The sequence below is a fragment of the Enhydra lutris genome, unplaced genomic scaffold, assembly GCF_002288905.1.
Source record: "Enhydra lutris kenyoni isolate GAN:26980312 unplaced genomic scaffold, ASM228890v2 scaffoldscaffold46, whole genome shotgun sequence".
In the NCBI taxonomy this organism is placed as follows: domain Eukaryota; kingdom Metazoa; phylum Chordata; class Mammalia; order Carnivora; family Mustelidae; genus Enhydra; species Enhydra lutris.
Genome location: NW_019154130.1, coordinates 12241079 through 12257054, shown reverse-complemented (window position 1 = coordinate 12257054; position 15976 = coordinate 12241079). Strand labels below are relative to the sequence as shown.

The window sequence follows — 15976 nt, the reverse complement described above, 5'->3', positions numbered from 1 at the left end:
CGGGGTGTGGGTGATTTAGACTCACAGTGGCCCCAGGTGCGCTGTCCTAGCTGTGTAGGCCACACCTGCCTCTGGGGAGCAGGGGCTCCATTCAGCCCAGTCTGGATGGCATCTTTCCTCCCACTGTGCAGGGAAGCAGCCTATCCTTCTGCTTGGACTGGGAGCGGAGACCTCACTGGGGTGTCAAGCGTGAGCTCCTGACTCCCTTTCACACTGACTCCCGTCTGTGTCCACAGCGGCCAATGCACCTGGCAAGCAAATGCTTCGAGACCATTTACCGAAGTCCCTTTACCTTCCTGTGATGGAGCATTCTTTGCACAAACATCCCACCTGTCAAAGCTCACGCTCTTTGGAACCTTGATTCTGCGCCATGCCTGGGTGTCCTTGGAATGACCCCAGTTTCATGCACAAGGAAACTAAGGCTCAGCGAAGTTGAGTAACTCGTCCAAGACGACGCAGCTCCTGAGTGACGGGGCTCACATCCCATCCCAGCTCTGCTGACCAGAGAACCCGACGTGCTCCTTGCAGACCCCGCAGATGGAATGTTTGAGTCCCTCCCGTCAAGTCTGTGTGTTGAAACACGAACCCCAGTGTGATGGTATTTGCAGGCGAGGCCTTCGGGAGGTGACTAGGTGACGAAGGGACTAGCGGCTTGATAAAGGGGACCCCAGAGAGTTCCCTCACCCTTTCCACCATGCGAAGACCCAGCGGGAAGACCTCATCTGTGAACCCAGACACAGCTCCCACCAGACACCCCATCTGCAGGCATCTTGACCTTGGACTCCCAGCCTCCAGCATGTGAGAAATTAGTGTTTGCTGTGTCAGCCCCCACATCCCAGTCTGTGGTATTTTGGTGTAGCAGCCTGAACAGATTAAGATAACTTCCCCGGTAGAGCTTAACTCCTTATCCTCCCGGAAACACATAGAATAAGGCAACCTTCTTGTATAAAAATGTCTACGGCTTTCCATGAAATGGTGACAAAATCGCCGTGAGTACGGTTCGGCTGAGTTAGTTAAACTCCCAAGGGCAAACTCCGGGCATGCTTTAGGACCTATGTCATTTTGCCTTTCCAGGGATTAGAAGCTGCCAGGCGGAGGTGTTCAGAGGACCACCTGTTGATTTCCTGGCTTCTCAAGATGCCACCCCGTCCTCTATGTATATGGGTATGTTACTTATCAGCGGCTCAGGTTCCCTCTATGTGGTGTTAGGACTTCTGCCTGCCCTTTCTCTTAGGTATCCACTGAGATTGCCGGGGCCTCATTTGGTGTCACTGTCCTCTTGGGGCAGGGCGGGGGCGGGGCGGGGGCGGGGCGGGGCGGGGGCGGGGCGGGGGCGGGGGCGGCAGACATGTTGCGGCCAAACAGAAGGGCCGGTTCTCGGTCTCAGATCTGCCAGTCCGTGCTGTGTGGAGCTGCAGTCCCGCAGCAGGCCACGGGGCGGGGCGGCCCAAGTCTCCGGCAGTGTTGCGCACGTGGTAATAGAGACAAACAGATGGTTCCGTGGTGAGGGGGCCTGGCCTGTGTAGTTTCCTCTGGTCGTGACGGACTCTGCTAAGTGTCACTGTCCCGGCAAGGTGCATTCAGCATGAGTCACCCCTGCCAGGCATCGGCCCCAAACAATCAGCATCACTAACCTTAAGATCCCGTGGAGGGTTCTGGCATGTTGAGACCTGCCAGGAGAGGACTCTGCTGAACAGGGAGCACCCGGAGAGCCAGAAAGGGGCCAGCCACCACACGCGATGGCCCCGTGTCCTGCCAGCGGGTTGCACACCCCAGGCTCTGCCAGCCCCTCCAGGGAACCTGTGTTCCCGTTTGGGAAGGAGAGAGAGGGAGACTGGGAATGTTCCACATTCCTGCCCTGGGTGACTCAGAAGAAAACCAGATCAGTTCCCAGCTTGTTTTACTCCTTCTGTCGTTTCTTTGGGGGAGCCTCGCAGATCAAAGGCTGGGAGAGCTTTGTCTGCCCCACTCTACCTTCCGACCACAAGTTCTCCCCACAATCTGCTTCCCTCTCCCATGTTCAGGTGCCCCCAGCTGCCAGGGGGCCACCTGCTTGCCTGGGTGTGCTGTCTCGCTGTCCTCCTGTTATTTTAGATGAAGATGCCACCAGCCCTTGGTGGCCCAGGGACACTCAGGAGGCTCCGCTGTGAGGTTTGGGCTGTGCATCGCTGCCTCTGTGGAATGCACCCCAGTTGCACAAGAACTCAGCAGGCTGGGAGGAGTCGCAGGAGAGAGGCCGGGCCTTCGGATATGCCGTCTTGGGAGCAGGTTTGCCGAGCAAACCGGGACTCCGTCGGCTCCAGCAAGTGACTCAGAGACTCAGGACACTGTTCTGCTCCTCCCGTCCTCTATGGACCAAGACTGGCTGGTTCTCATCTAGGCCTGGAACAATCCAGGTGTTGGGAACGACTTGCCATGTCCCCATCGGGGGCTGTCTCAGGCACGCAGAGGCCATTCAGTCGCTGAGTAAATCAGAAGGGTCTCAGGAGAGACATCCTGTCTTGTCTCCCACCCTATGCAGGGACTCGGACCCTCCTTTTCAGGAAGGGTCCATTGAGTCCTGAAATGGGTGGAGAACTCACACCCTTGTCTCCGCCACGTGTCACCCAACACCACGTCCTGCCGAGGGGACCACGTGTCCTGTGTACGTCCCCACTGCTGCCACCCTGGTCTAGGCCTCCACCGCCTCTGCCTTAAGCAAGTTCAACCCCGTCCAACCTGGTCTTTCTGAAAAGTGTATCTCCTGGAGTTGCTTCTTTGCTCAATGGCTTCCCCGTTGCCTGCAGGATAAGGTCCCAGCTCCTGAGTTCAGGCAACTTACCTTCCTCCAGCACACAGACCCTGCAACGGCCCTAAATTACAGCTCCCTGACGTCCCTACAAGCCCCCGCCTCGGGGCCACTCACAGGCTCTTCCTCTGCCAGGAACCCCCTACCCCCAACATCACCAACCTCAGGGCGGCTTCAGCCTCACAGTTTCACGTTCTGCTGACTCCACTCCACGTTACCCCGCGCCCTCTGACCCCACTGGACAGGGCACGTCTACGCTCCCCTGGCATCCTGGGCCTAACCCCGTCGGGGCACCTGCAGGGAATTTTGTCTCTTGCCTGCGGGCCCCAAAATGCTTTGCGCTCCTTACGGGCAGACAGAGGGGCTGGATCCCCGTTATCTGTGCATTCCCTGCTGCTTGGCATTTGCTACACTGAGTGGGGAATGCCTTCATGATGTTTTGGAAGAAGCTGGCATCAGGTAAAAGATGTAATTTTAGAAGAAAAAGGGAAGAAGCTATCCATCCCAGGAGGGGCCCCCCAACTGTTACAGACACAGAGACTGTAGTGATGCGGGGTGTCTCCTGTTCCCTCTCCTTGCGCATGTCCTCTTCCCAACCAGAGGGGCGCCACCCTGAGGGCAGGCACGCCTCTGAATTTTATTTCATTATTTTCTTTTTAAAAGATTTTATTTATTTCAGAGAGAGAGAGAGAGAAGGAGTGCGTGAGCGAGTGCGGGTGGGGAGCAGGGGGAGGGAATGAGAATCTCAAGCCAACTGCGCGCTGAGCCCAGAGCCCAGCAGGACCATCCCAGGACCCAGGGATCATGACCTGCACCGAAACCAAGAGTCAAGACACTTAACCGACCGCGCCCCCTGGGCGTCTGCCTCTGCATTTTACATAATGAGGTTTGCCACAATAAGGCATGGACTGACCGATGTTTTCTGTAAAGGAATGGCTGGAGGTTAAATACTGTAGACTTCACAGGCCTGAGCACCTCGTCGCAGCTCCTCAGCTCTGCTGTTGTAGGATGGAAACAGCCAGAGACCCCCACACAAACGGGCATGTCTGTGTCCCAGCAAACCTCGATTTACAAGCACAGGGGCGAGCTGTGCGCTGCCCACACCTGCAGTGATGACACACCCGGTCACGTGGGCCGCCTCGAGTCCTTCCCCTTCCCAGGTTGTCCCCGTGTGCTTTGCACAATGCCCAGGGTGTACCAGACACTCGGGAGAGAGCTGGTGGTTGGTTAAAAGTACATTGCATGAAACCAAGGATCCAGTAGGACCCTTGAGACGGTTCCCACGTCGCTCCCTGCTCGACAGCCGATTTCGACTTCATTCTTAGAAACAGAACCCAAACTTTGTTCTGGCAGCAGTGTCCCTCCCCCCCTCCTTGAATGTGCACTCACTACGGGCGGTTAGAGCCAAGTGCGGGTAACCCAGTTGCCAGCAGTTGGTCTGGGAGAGGGCGTGTGTCTCAGTCCGACACAGTTCCCGTCTGTAAGAGAGTTTGGTAAGACATTGCTCTTTCATGATAAGAGCTTTCCTTTCTGCCTCCTCCCTTCCTGATTTGAATACCAGTTTGAGAGGATGTGATGTCCTGTACTGCGGCAGCCACATTGCAGCCATGAGGGGAGGGCCCAAAGAATTTACAGAAGTGCCAGCCCAGAACCCCAACTTTTCTGGGCTTCTGTACCAACCCTGGAAATGCTCAACTCCAGCTTCTTGATAAGAGAGGTCATATTTGTCTGTGATGTTTATACTAAGCAGGCGTTGTTTACTTGCAGCCTTCACAGGTCCTAAATAACAGAAATAATGCGTTTTTACTGTATCAATAAATGTTCATTCCTAAAAAGAGAAGGCAGCGTAATACATTTCCTCCTACTCTGACTGCCCAATCTTGAATCTTTCCCTGTTCACTTTCCAACCAAATGTGCAGAATCCCCAAGGAGAAGTTTTGTGGCAAAAACCTAGATACCAGGGGCCCGACAAGCTCCAGCTGGGGAGAGCCATCTGTGTCCTCCCATCGGTCACAGAGAAGCACGTCTCACATAATCCCTCTGCATTTAGCTCCAAGAACTGGCTGAACCAAGCACGACAGGAGCCATGGGGGAGGCAAGACCCAAGAACAGTCAGGGACGAAAACTCCGGTGCTCTCTTCTGAGTGACCTCGAGCAGGCCCCGGAGCCCACTATGTCCCCATCCTCACCGGGCTGACAGCCACACCAGCAGAACAGGAGTCCCTAATCTGGCCACCCATACTGCAAAAGTCACCAGGCCACCTTCCAAGGGACTCTTCTCTCCGACGATGAGCTGGTCGTTAACTTCGCGTCTAGTATCCCCTGCGGCAGGCATGGGGCTTATGGGCTTGTGGCCCTGCGTTCCTCAGCATCCTGTACGGTGGGACTGATTAACCCCGTCCTGTGGATCAGACCGGGGTTGGCGCTCTCAACCAGGCCACCCGGCCTGCACTGCCTTTCCGTTCACTCAGGATGCAGCAGAGAATCCGTAATCCCACGTCTCCACAAGCCGCGAGTGGGGAAATGGCACAGACAGGGCAGCCTCGTCGTCTCCTATCACTAGGCACCTCCATTTCCCTTACCTTCACGGAGAAAGCAGTCCCTGAGACCAGCCACTTTCTGCACGGCCACTTGGGGGTAGTAGCGCCCCCATAGGCCAGCTTTGATTGTTCCTAGTATATGGGGAGGGGACAGTCAGCGCCACTGACATCAGTATTTCTTGAGCACCTACTGTGTGCACAGCACTATGCTAGGTGCACAGAGGACATAGAAGGCACCCGGGGTTTGGGGTCATGTTGGAATCCTCTGTACCATACTCTGCAAGCCCACCGTGACCCTCCCCGACCTTACTCTGTAGGGGCGGCACTGACCTGTTCTTTTCGTCCTAGAGCCAGTGGAATCAAGGCCCGAAGAACAGTGGTAACAAGACAAGAGAAGGGCGAGCAGCTGAGGGCACGGGCTCCCGGCCCCTCTGGCTGGGTATCGTGCGGATCTAGCGTGCTGGGTCTCAAATTCCCGTCCCCCGACCAGCAGCCTCAGCATCCCCTGGGTTAGAAATGCAGAGTGTGGGGACAAGACCCACTGAATCAGGAACTGTGCATCTGAACGGGCCTCCCGAGGGGTTTCGAGGCACACTCAAGTTAGGGAACCTCGATGCAAGGAGATATTTTATGCACAAACAGCTTGAAGGCTGCAAAGCACTCTGTCAACATGGCATCTTGAAAGTCTTTTGTGAAAGGTTATTCGGAGACCTCTTGGTTTTTTTTTTTTTTTTTCAATTAATATTCTATTTATTACAACTACAAATTCAAAACACAGTTCTTACCTAAAACCTTGTGTTGAATTTATGAATCTCACTTCTTTGCTTATAAAATTGACTGTATTTTATGATCACTTTTAAAGTGGTTTTTTTAAATGTAATTGATTTCCCATAAATACTGTAAGTGCAGTAATGAATTTAATATATTTCATTTCCTCTTAAACGCTTTTCAGAACCTTCCAAGTCTTTCATGAATTCTTAGGCAGCCACTAAGTTGAACTTCTAAATATGGCAACTCTCAGTCCTCTTAAACAGTAGCGTACTGTTTGCAAACTTAGTAAAAGCCTCTTATAACTTTCAAATTAAAAATCTGTCCAGTACAACGTGAGTGTACTTAACACCACTGAACCGTGCACTTAAAAAAAATGGTTAAGACAATCAGTTTTACGTTAATGGGTATTTTACCACACTTAGGAAAAAAGGATCTGGCCACAATGGATTACGCAGTACATTTAAAAATGGGAATCACAAAGCCTTCCTGTTTGAGAATGCCGAATTCTTTTAAACGTTTCAAGCACTTGAAATACAAAATATACATAGGGTAGGGGCGCCTGCCTGGCTCAGTGGGTTAAGCCTCTGCCTTCGGCTCAGGTCATGATCTCAGGGTCCTGGGATCGAGCCCCACATTGGGCTCACTGCTCAGTGGAGAGCCTGCGTCACCCCCCCCCACACCTGCCTCTCTGCCTGCTTGTGATCTCTGTCTGTCAAATAAATAAAATCTTTAAATACACACACACACACACACACACACACACACACACACACAAGGGTGCCTGGCTGGCCCAGTTGGTAGAGCACGGGACTCTTCATCTCAGGGTTGTGAGTTCAAGCCCCACTTTGGGCATGGAGCCTACTTAAAATATACATAGATTACGTTCCAATATAACATAGGAGAAAACCAACCAACCAACCACAGCTTTGCTTTACTTCACCCTCTCTGTACCAAGCAGTAACCCTTCTGGGGCGTTAGGACCCCAACAAGGAGAGTGCCATGCCATCAGCAGCAAGCTGGTGCTCCCCGGCTAGGAAAGGACCCTACACTGTGCTCTTTGGCCAGGAAGAAGGAATTGATTTTTTTCCAGGGACGGTAGCTGAATCCTACCTAATCTGTCACTCTGCCAATGGAAGATTCCAGGTCCCCTTTACTCTCCACATGGGGTGGTGGTCTCAAAGCCTGAATTCCCTGGATCCAATGGTGGATACCCTAAAATTCACCCCCCCATTCGAATCTCCAACACCCCCCCCCAGATCCGTCAGTACAGCTTCCTCCCTTACTGAATTCTTCCCACCTGCCAGGGTCACGACTCTACTGGGAGCTTTCAACGCGCTCTGCTGATTCTGCACCCCGGGCTCCTCCTGACTCTCCTGTAGATTTCCAGAGAGGGGAGAGGATGGCGTGAGTCAAGGGCAGCACAGAGGATTTTCCGGAAGGGAGAACTGACAACCGGTCTTTGGACAATGAGCCGCTAGGAGAAGGAAAGCTTGCGAGGTGAGGGGAATGCATTCTAGTCTGATAAGCAAAATATCAGCTGGGCACACTCTTTCCTCACCTCCGCCTTGGTGGGGTTTTTTTTTTTTTTTAAGATTTTATTTATTTATTTGACAGAGAGAGAGATCACAAGTAGGCAGAGAGGCAGGCAGGGGGTGGGGGGAAGCAGGCTCCCTGCTGATCGGAGAGCCCGATGTGGGGCTCGATCCCAGGATCTTGGGATCATGACCTGAGCCGAAGGCAGAGGCTTTAACCACTGAGCCACCCAGGCGCCCCTCCTCACCCCCACCTTGTGAACGGAGCTTTGTCCCCACCGAGTGCATCACCTTGGGGCACCCCCTCTCCCATCAGTCTGGTGGAGGGAGAGCTGCTAGCAAGGGACCGGCAAAGCTAGGAAGGGGGTGAGCAGCTCCTTGCTCATTGAGCCGGCCCTGCTGGAGGTGGCTGGGGAAGGCGCTGCTCCCTGGGGGGTCCTGTCACCATGCCCTGTGACTGCAGGAGGGGCACTGGCCTTGCGGTGTTCCATCACAAATGTGGGAAAATGTGGGCAAGCCTAGAGCAAGTCACCAGATGGTGTTTCACCACACAAAGTGAGCTAGTACGTAATGCCCCGGGGGGGCGGGTGGTGAGTGGGAGCAGGTGGGGAAGCAGCCTCACTCCGACTTTCCTGGGCACCTACTCCCTGCCGAGGACATCAGCAGGACCTCCGGGTCCACCGAGGGAGATGCTGACGCCCACAAACGACCAACACAGGTTCCCCAGGATCCGTACTGAAGAGGAAGCCCTGAAAGGTTTCTAGGAAGATGTGGAGGGATGCCGGAACATGCCAGCCTTAGAGCATCTTGGAGGTCAGTTGGTCTTGCCGGGGGAGCTGGCCTATCCAGGAAGCTGAAGAGGGCGCCCCCCCCCAAAGTCCTCACGTTCCTGTGCAGAGTGGATGCTACTGGCATAAACCCATTCTATAGATGGAGAAGCTGAGGCTCAGTGGGGGGTACTGAGTTGCCCAAGGTCTCAAGGGGAAAGGAACAGATAGGGAGTTCCTTCCCGAACTACACTTGGTTGGGTCTGATTCCGCCTCCTGCCCTAGGGGGCAGCAGTACTTCGTAACTGACTGTGTGCCTCAGCCCCAGGTTCAAATCCGACTTCTGTACTTAACCGAGTTAGTGTGGGCAAATCATGTAATATGCAGGCAGGGGTCTCTGTCTCCTGTGTGCCAACGGGGAGAACAGTCCCTCCTTCTAGGAGCAACACAGACCCTCGGAGGGCTTCCCCTCTGTGGCTCCAAGCGCCGCTGTGTGTGCCGGTTCTTGTCATCTGCACAGCAGCCCTGTCTCCTGGTTTCACAGATGCAGACATGGGAGGCAAAGGGAAGCGAAGTGGCTTTCCCAGGTCCCATGCCCGGTGAGCGGCGGAGTCGGAATTGGAACCCAGGTCATCGGGCTGACCAGAACTGCCTCCAGCTGGCTCAGGGCTTCCCCAGCTCCCTGCTGGGCACACAGCGCCCCCCTCGGTTAGCCCTTAGTCCTGCCAGGGTAGCTCCATGCTGAGCACAAAGGGGAGGAAGCAGTCCTGATACACGCACGATATTTACCAGGTTCGGGGCAGGGGGGGGGTTGCGGAGTCGGTGCCCCCCACGCAGACTCTTGGAACATCTTGCAGAAAAGAAGTAAGTACTTAACTGATGGGGGCCCGGCACACTACAAGTTTCTAAGTTATTTATAAAAAGGCAGCTGAAATCTAGAGACTTCTAACGGGCGGAGGTGTGTTCTGCAGACTAAGAATAGCTGACAGGAGAAGCTTTCTGGTGACATCAGAGCACAGCAGCAGCTTGGGGGTGGGGGCTGTGGTTGTCTCCAGCTCAGCAACAGTGCCCCATGCAGATTCACCCGGTCCTCCAGAGAGAGTTGGATGAAGGGGCTGCAAAGGGGCCTGGTGACCCCGGAGGCAAATAGGGTTTCCATTGGTCTGGGGGTCTGTAACGTTTCCTTGTCTCCCCTCCCTCACCATCCTGCTGTGGTCAGACCAGCAGGATGGGGGCAAAGAGCGGGGAGCAGCAGGGGAGGGCACAGGGCAGGTGCCTGGAGGGTCATTGGATTTGGACCACAGGCTCCTCCCTCCTCACCCCTGCCTGTCCATCCTCCCTGGGGGCTTCTAACACAGAAGGACCCAGGCCCCCACCTCCGCCCACTGCACCAGACGCTTCTTCTCAATGCACACCTGAGCTTGGAACTTACTCTGAGCCCCAGTGGGGTGACCACTCACTTTTTCTGAAGTCAAAGTAAATTCTGGGGATAGAGTACAAAGATGAAGCCAACCCAAGGTTAAATTGTGGTTCCCCTTGCCAGGAGCTAGGAGTTTTATTGGCAGTATTGGAGGGCTTGGGGGACCTGGGGGAGAGGAAGGAGAAGGGAACAGTTTTGTTTTTTTTTTTAATTTTATTTTTTATAAACGTATAATATATTTTTATCCCCAGGGGTACAGGTCTGTGAATCGCCAGGTTTACACACTTCACAGCACTCACCATAGCACATACCCTCCCCAATGTCCATAATCCCACCCCCGCTCTCCCAACCCCCTCCCCCCATCAACCCTCAGTTTGTTTTGTGAGATTAAGAGTCACTTATGGTTTGTCTCCCTCCCAATCCCATCTTGTTTCATTTACTCTTCTCCTACCCCCTTAACCCCCCATGTTGCATCTCCTCTCCCTCATATCAGGGAGATCATATGATAGTTGTCTTTCTCCGATTGACTTATTTCGCTAAGCATGATACCCTCTAGTTCCATCCACGTCATCGCAAATGGCAAGATTTCATTTCTTTTGATGGCTGCATAGTATTCCATTGTGTATATATACCACATCTTCTTTATCCATTCGTCTGTTGATGGACATCTAGGTTCTTTCCATAGTTTGCCTATTGTAGACATTGCTGCTATAAACATTCGGGTGCACGTGCCCAAGAAGGGAACAGTTTTAACAAGACTTAACACACTGTCGCAGATTATGCCTGGCCATTTGCAAGTTCTCGGTCAGGGCCCCACTGGAATTCCTGGTTTCCGTTGATACATGATACATACTTACTACACAGGGCTGGCGCCTGATGCTGTCACGGTCCTTAGGGGGATTTTCAAGAGTGATTGTGGCTGCACGTGACTCTGACCTTCCATCCAGCCTCCCTGCAATTTAGCCCCCAAGCCTCAGTTTCCCCTTCACCAGTGTGGTTTTGCTGTCTGACATCATCTTTTCAAAACTCAACACATTTGACTTTGAGAGAGCCCGGAGTGTTCACCCACTCTTCCAGGAAGGACAAAGGGGGATTTTCTTTTATCTTTCCTTTTCTTTTTTTTTTCTTTTAAGATTTTATTTATTTATTTGACAGAGATCACAAGTAGGCAGAGAGAGAGGGGGAGGCAGGCTCCCCGCTGAGCAGAGAACCCGATGTGGGGCTTGATCCCAGGACCCTGGGATCATGACCTGAGCCGAAGGCAGAGGCTTCAACCCACTGAGCCACCCAGGTGCCCCTTATCTTTCCTTTTCCTTTTCCATTCTCCTCCTCCTCCATCTTCCTCCTCCCCCTCCCCCTCCTCCTTTTCCTCCTCTCCCTGCCTTTTTTTTTTTTTTTTTTTTAAAAAAAGGAAGCAGTAAAAGCCTGAGAAGAGAAGCTACTTGCCCAAAGTCACACTGACCTTCTTCCCAGATTCCTCGGGCTCCCTTTACCAGGACTGTCCCTACTGTACAAGCCCCACAGTCTCCCTGAGTGGAAAGATGGGAGGCCACCTGTGAGCTGACCTGGGTGCACTGGTCACACAGCCCTCACGGCTGGTGTGCCACTCACCTCTCTGGGATATGGGGTTAATGAACCCCATTTCAGCACAGCTGCCAAGCAGCTGGTCCAAGGTCACACTACCAGAACTCACCAAGAAAATTCTCCCACATGCACAGCCATGCACCCGTGGTACCCAGTGGCAGAGGAATCCCACTGCTGTGTTGACACGATTTGCGATTCTCCACCCTGGGGGCACCTTATGGAAAACATCAATACCAAGGCTCCCACCCCTGGAGCTTCCTGTTCCGAGCCCCTGGGATGGAGCCCGCCAGCAGCTAGGGAGGGAGGAGACCGCGGTTTTCAAACCCACCTGTGTACTGGAATCATCTGAGGGGTGAAAGCACTGCCCACCCCGCCCAGCCTGCTTTAATTGTGGTCTGGGGTGGGGCCTGGGAATTAGGATCTTCACCTGCTCCCCCAGGTGATTCAAATTTGAGAACATTGGTCTGGTTCATTCTGCACCTGGACTCTGGGCCCCACCCCGCCCCCAAAAGACAAGGCCGCCTTGCCCTTCCCAAGTCCTCCCAAAAGAGATTTTAGTCCCATGTTGCTGCTTATGTATAGATAAGCATCTCCAGAAAATTCTGTTCTTGACTTCTGAATGTCAAGAAACCAATCCAAAGTAATAGGTCTTTTGGCTGTACCTTCCTGAATAGGATATAAATAAATGCTCAGCGTGAGAGGCATGAAAGCTGCCCCATTCGGCCACGCTTTGTGCACGGAGACAGAGGGAAGGGAGCCTTTGCTGTAATCCAACCCCCAGGCCTCACTCTTCCTCTCTGGAGGGTCCTGGTTCCTCGGCCCCCCGAGTGCACACTGCAGGATCTGAGCCCACCGGGTTCCCCTGGGTGTTTCCGGGCAGTCCTAGAGCTGTCTCCTTTGTGCTCTCAAATTCTGCCCTGGCCTGTTGGAGGTCTCTGGGGAGGGATGCCTCCTTCTGGATGCCCCTGCTTCTGGGACCCGTTCCTAACATACACATTCCTGTTCCTGTTGACCTGTAAGACCACAGGGGCCCCCACAGTGCTGAATTCATTCCTGTCTTCACCTGCCTTCCTCTCCCCAGAAAGCTGTGGGCCCTCTCTTCTCCCTGTGGCATTTGGTGTCTGGGCTTGGGGCCCAAATTTCATAAAATCCAGGAGGCATGGCCTCTGTGGCCCTACCAGTCTTCCCTCCTACCCTCCATTGGACTTAGACCTGCCCCAGGGATGGGCACCAAAGTGTCGTCCTTATCACCAGCTGAGCACAGCTTCCCTCTGTAAATGCTCCCCAAAGCACACATGTCAGCTGGTACAGGGAGAGAGCCCCCCCATCCAGTCCCCACCAAGATGCAACCAGGACCAGCAACGGATTGGCCTTGAGCTAGCCCAGTGACCTGCCAATCACTGAGCACTCTCCATGCACCAGCATGGTGTGAACACTTTGCACGAAGTCTCATGTACCCATTTCATGGATGGGGACCAAGGATTCCAGGGGTAAGCCATCACCTAAGGACAAAGACAGGATTTGAACCCACATCTGCAACCCCATCTCCAACCCCTATAGCAGCGGCTCCCAAGTTTAAGAGTACAGAAAAATCCCAGGAGTCTCCATCTCTTCAAGAATACAGGGGACTCTGACATAAATGACCCAAGACTAGCCCTTCCTCTACCCTGTTCTGAGTCTCAGGGCTTCTTCTAGGCCCAGCCAGGGTCGACCTTGCTGCATGACCTTGACCTCTCTGAGCTTCCTCTTTGGTGAAAATGAGGGAGTAGAGCTAGCCAGTTGCAGGGAGCTCTTCAGTTCTGCCTTGAGCCCTCCCACTTGGTTCCCATCCAAAGTGACATGGGGAGGGCCGGGGGGTTCTCTTTCAGGGTCTGTCCCAGCAGACCCTTCTGCCAGGTCAAAATTCTGGACCCTGCCCAGGATTTGCACCTGCCTCCACACATAGTCAGGGACTGGGAAGCCCCCAGAGCACCTGTCTCCCCACCAACCCTCCCCCTGGAGTCTCTGGCACAGGGCAAGTGTTCCCCCTCCCCCCCCCCACCCACCCCTGCATAAAGGGCCTCCCACTCTCCCCTCACACTCATATCCTTCTTTCTCATGAAGCAGGAGAGCCAGATCTAGTTCCCATCTCTGCTCTCTGCAGCCGGCCCCAGGAGAGGTTTAAGAGACAGCCCAGAGTGGACATCTGGGAAGGGCGCCCGGTCAGCAGGAGCAGGCCCTGAGCTCTGCTGAGTCAGCGTGGGAGCGGCGAGGCTCTGGGCCCACCTCCTACCCGCACCTCCCAGCCTGCCTGTGGCCTCCGCCGCCAGCTGCCCAAATGGTAGGTGCCTGCTGCGTCCTTTCCCGAGTAAGCCCCAAATTATTGACTGTGCCAACTCTGAACCCCGACGGGTATTTATCATCCTGCCTTCCAGGCACTCAGCTGGGGTCTTGCTTAAACATGCCGCTGTCCCAGAGTGCAGGGAAGGGAGGGGGAGGAGAGGGCTCTATCCGCTCCCCTCCCCCACCCCCTTGCTGGGGAAGCAAGTGGCAGGATCCTGGCCAGTGGTCCTGCCCTGCCGGTCAGTTCCTGGTCCCCGAGGTGGCCGGCTCAGCATCCAAGCCCTGCCCTGTCACCCACGAGCACACCAGAGATGGGGACCTGCCTGAAGGCCAGGCAGCCAAGGGGACAGTTGGCAATAGTGGAGAAAGTGCCAGAAGCTAGTTTTCCTCATGGTACTGGGTTTCTTCATGTGTGGTCCTCAGAAACAACTTGGTGGGGCGGTAGGGAGAGCCCTTGTTAAAATGCAGATTCCCAGGCTGGGCCTTTTCCACAAAACCACGTAAGAACCAGCCAGCCATGTGGCAGCCAATGGCTTGGATTCCCCCGAACCCATAGTTCCATGTGCTTCTAATGGGGGAGGAGAGGAGTGAAGAATGCGCATCGCACGGTGTTGTCCGAGGGTTCAGTGAGGTAATATACAGAAAGTGCTTAGCGCTCAGTAAAGGGTATCCCTGGGTCATTACTCAGCAGCAGAGGGAAGTTATGGCAGACTGATTCAGCAGATGGAAGAAATAGATGTTCCATTTTTTTTTTCCTTTTTTTTGCCAGCTCTGTAACTTCCGGTGGAGACACCTGCAAGAGGTGTCTCTGGGTCATGGGCCAGGGGATCGGACCCACCAGGGCTCTGTCACTTACAAACCATGTGAACTTGAGCGTGTGGTTTCAGCCCTATGGAGCCTCAGTTTCCACATCTACAAAATGGGAATGCTGCAGTGGCTAAATAAGACACTTGAAGGAAAGCCACACAATTACTCAAATGTCCCTCTGTGGGTAAATGAATGAATAAAATGCGGTCTGTCCCTACAATGTTACATCGCCTGGCAATTAAAAGGAATGCGGGACTGACTCCATTCCACAACATAGATGAACCTCGAAACCATCATCTTAAGTGAAAGAAGCCAGACACAACAGGTCCCATACTAGAGACTCCACTTGCAGGAAATGTCCAGAATAGGCAAATCCAGAGAGACAGGAAAGTGATTAGTGGTTGTCAGGAGCCAGAAGACGGGCGACTGAGGGGTGATAGGTAAAGGGTGTGGGGTTTCTTTTGGGGATGATGCAAAAGTTCTGAAACGGGTTATGGTGATGGTTGCACAACTCTGTGAGGATAGGGAAAACCGTCGAGCTGTGGACTCTAGATGGGGAGTTCCCTGCTCTGTGCATTCCAGCTCCGTATAGCCATTATACGGAGCCATTACCAAACATAAAAGACCAGGTCCCCCAGAATCACCTGGCAGTCTCATCTCAAATGCATTCCTTGGTCTCTTGAATCTGAAATTGTGACAGGGGTGGGGTCCAGGAATCTGAGTTTAGATAAGAACACCTGGTGATTTGCATGCCCACAGAATTAAAAGAACCATCCCTCCAGGTCCACAGTCTGGTCAACGCCGTGGCACGGGGGGTCTTGCAGGTGCAAACCCATTCTCCATTAATTTCCTACGGCTCCTGTAAGAAATGACCCCAAACTTTGTGGCTGGAAACAACACAAATGTATCATCTTACAGATCTGGAGGTCAGAAGTCTGAAATGGGTCTCCCTGGGCTAAAATCAAGGTGTCATCTGGGCTGTGTTCCTTTCTGGAGGCTCTAGGAAGAACCTGTGTCTTTGCATTTTCCATTTTCCAAGCTACCTGCACGCCTTGGCTCATGGACCCTTCCTCGAATTCCAAGCTAGCAACGCCCAGTGGAGTCTTTGCCACATCACACCACTCTTGACCCTGACCCTCCTCCCTGCCTTCCTCTTTCACATACAAAGACCCTCGTGATCACATGGGGTCCACCAGCCATAGTCTGGGGTCGTCCCCCCCCATCTCAAGGCCAGCTGGTATGTTCACACCTTCCAGGGATCAGACAGGGTCATGCTGCTTCCATCCACCCCTGCCGTTCTGTGGTACAGGATACCTCTCCCCACATCACAGATACGGAGAAAATAAAAGCAGTTGCCCTTGGAGCCCCCTCAGGGGGGCTGCATTTGTGTCCGAGAAGCCCTCCTAGCAGACCCTCCCACACACGCGTTATCGCCGCGTCCTCCC

At 53.7% G+C, this 15976-nt stretch overlaps 1 protein-coding gene across 1 annotated transcript in view; it reads left to right on the top strand.

The window, feature by feature from the left end:
• LOC111156393 (F-box protein 21) overlaps positions 1 to 333 on the top strand; it is a 53309-nt gene extending 52976 nt beyond the window's left edge. Inside the window, exon 13 of the transcript XR_002641201.1 lies at positions 237 to 333. The gene's annotated coding sequence lies outside the window, so the exon portion shown is untranslated. The remainder of the gene's footprint in view (positions 1 to 236) is intronic.
• The last annotated feature ends 15643 nt before the right edge of the window (positions 334 to 15976 follow it).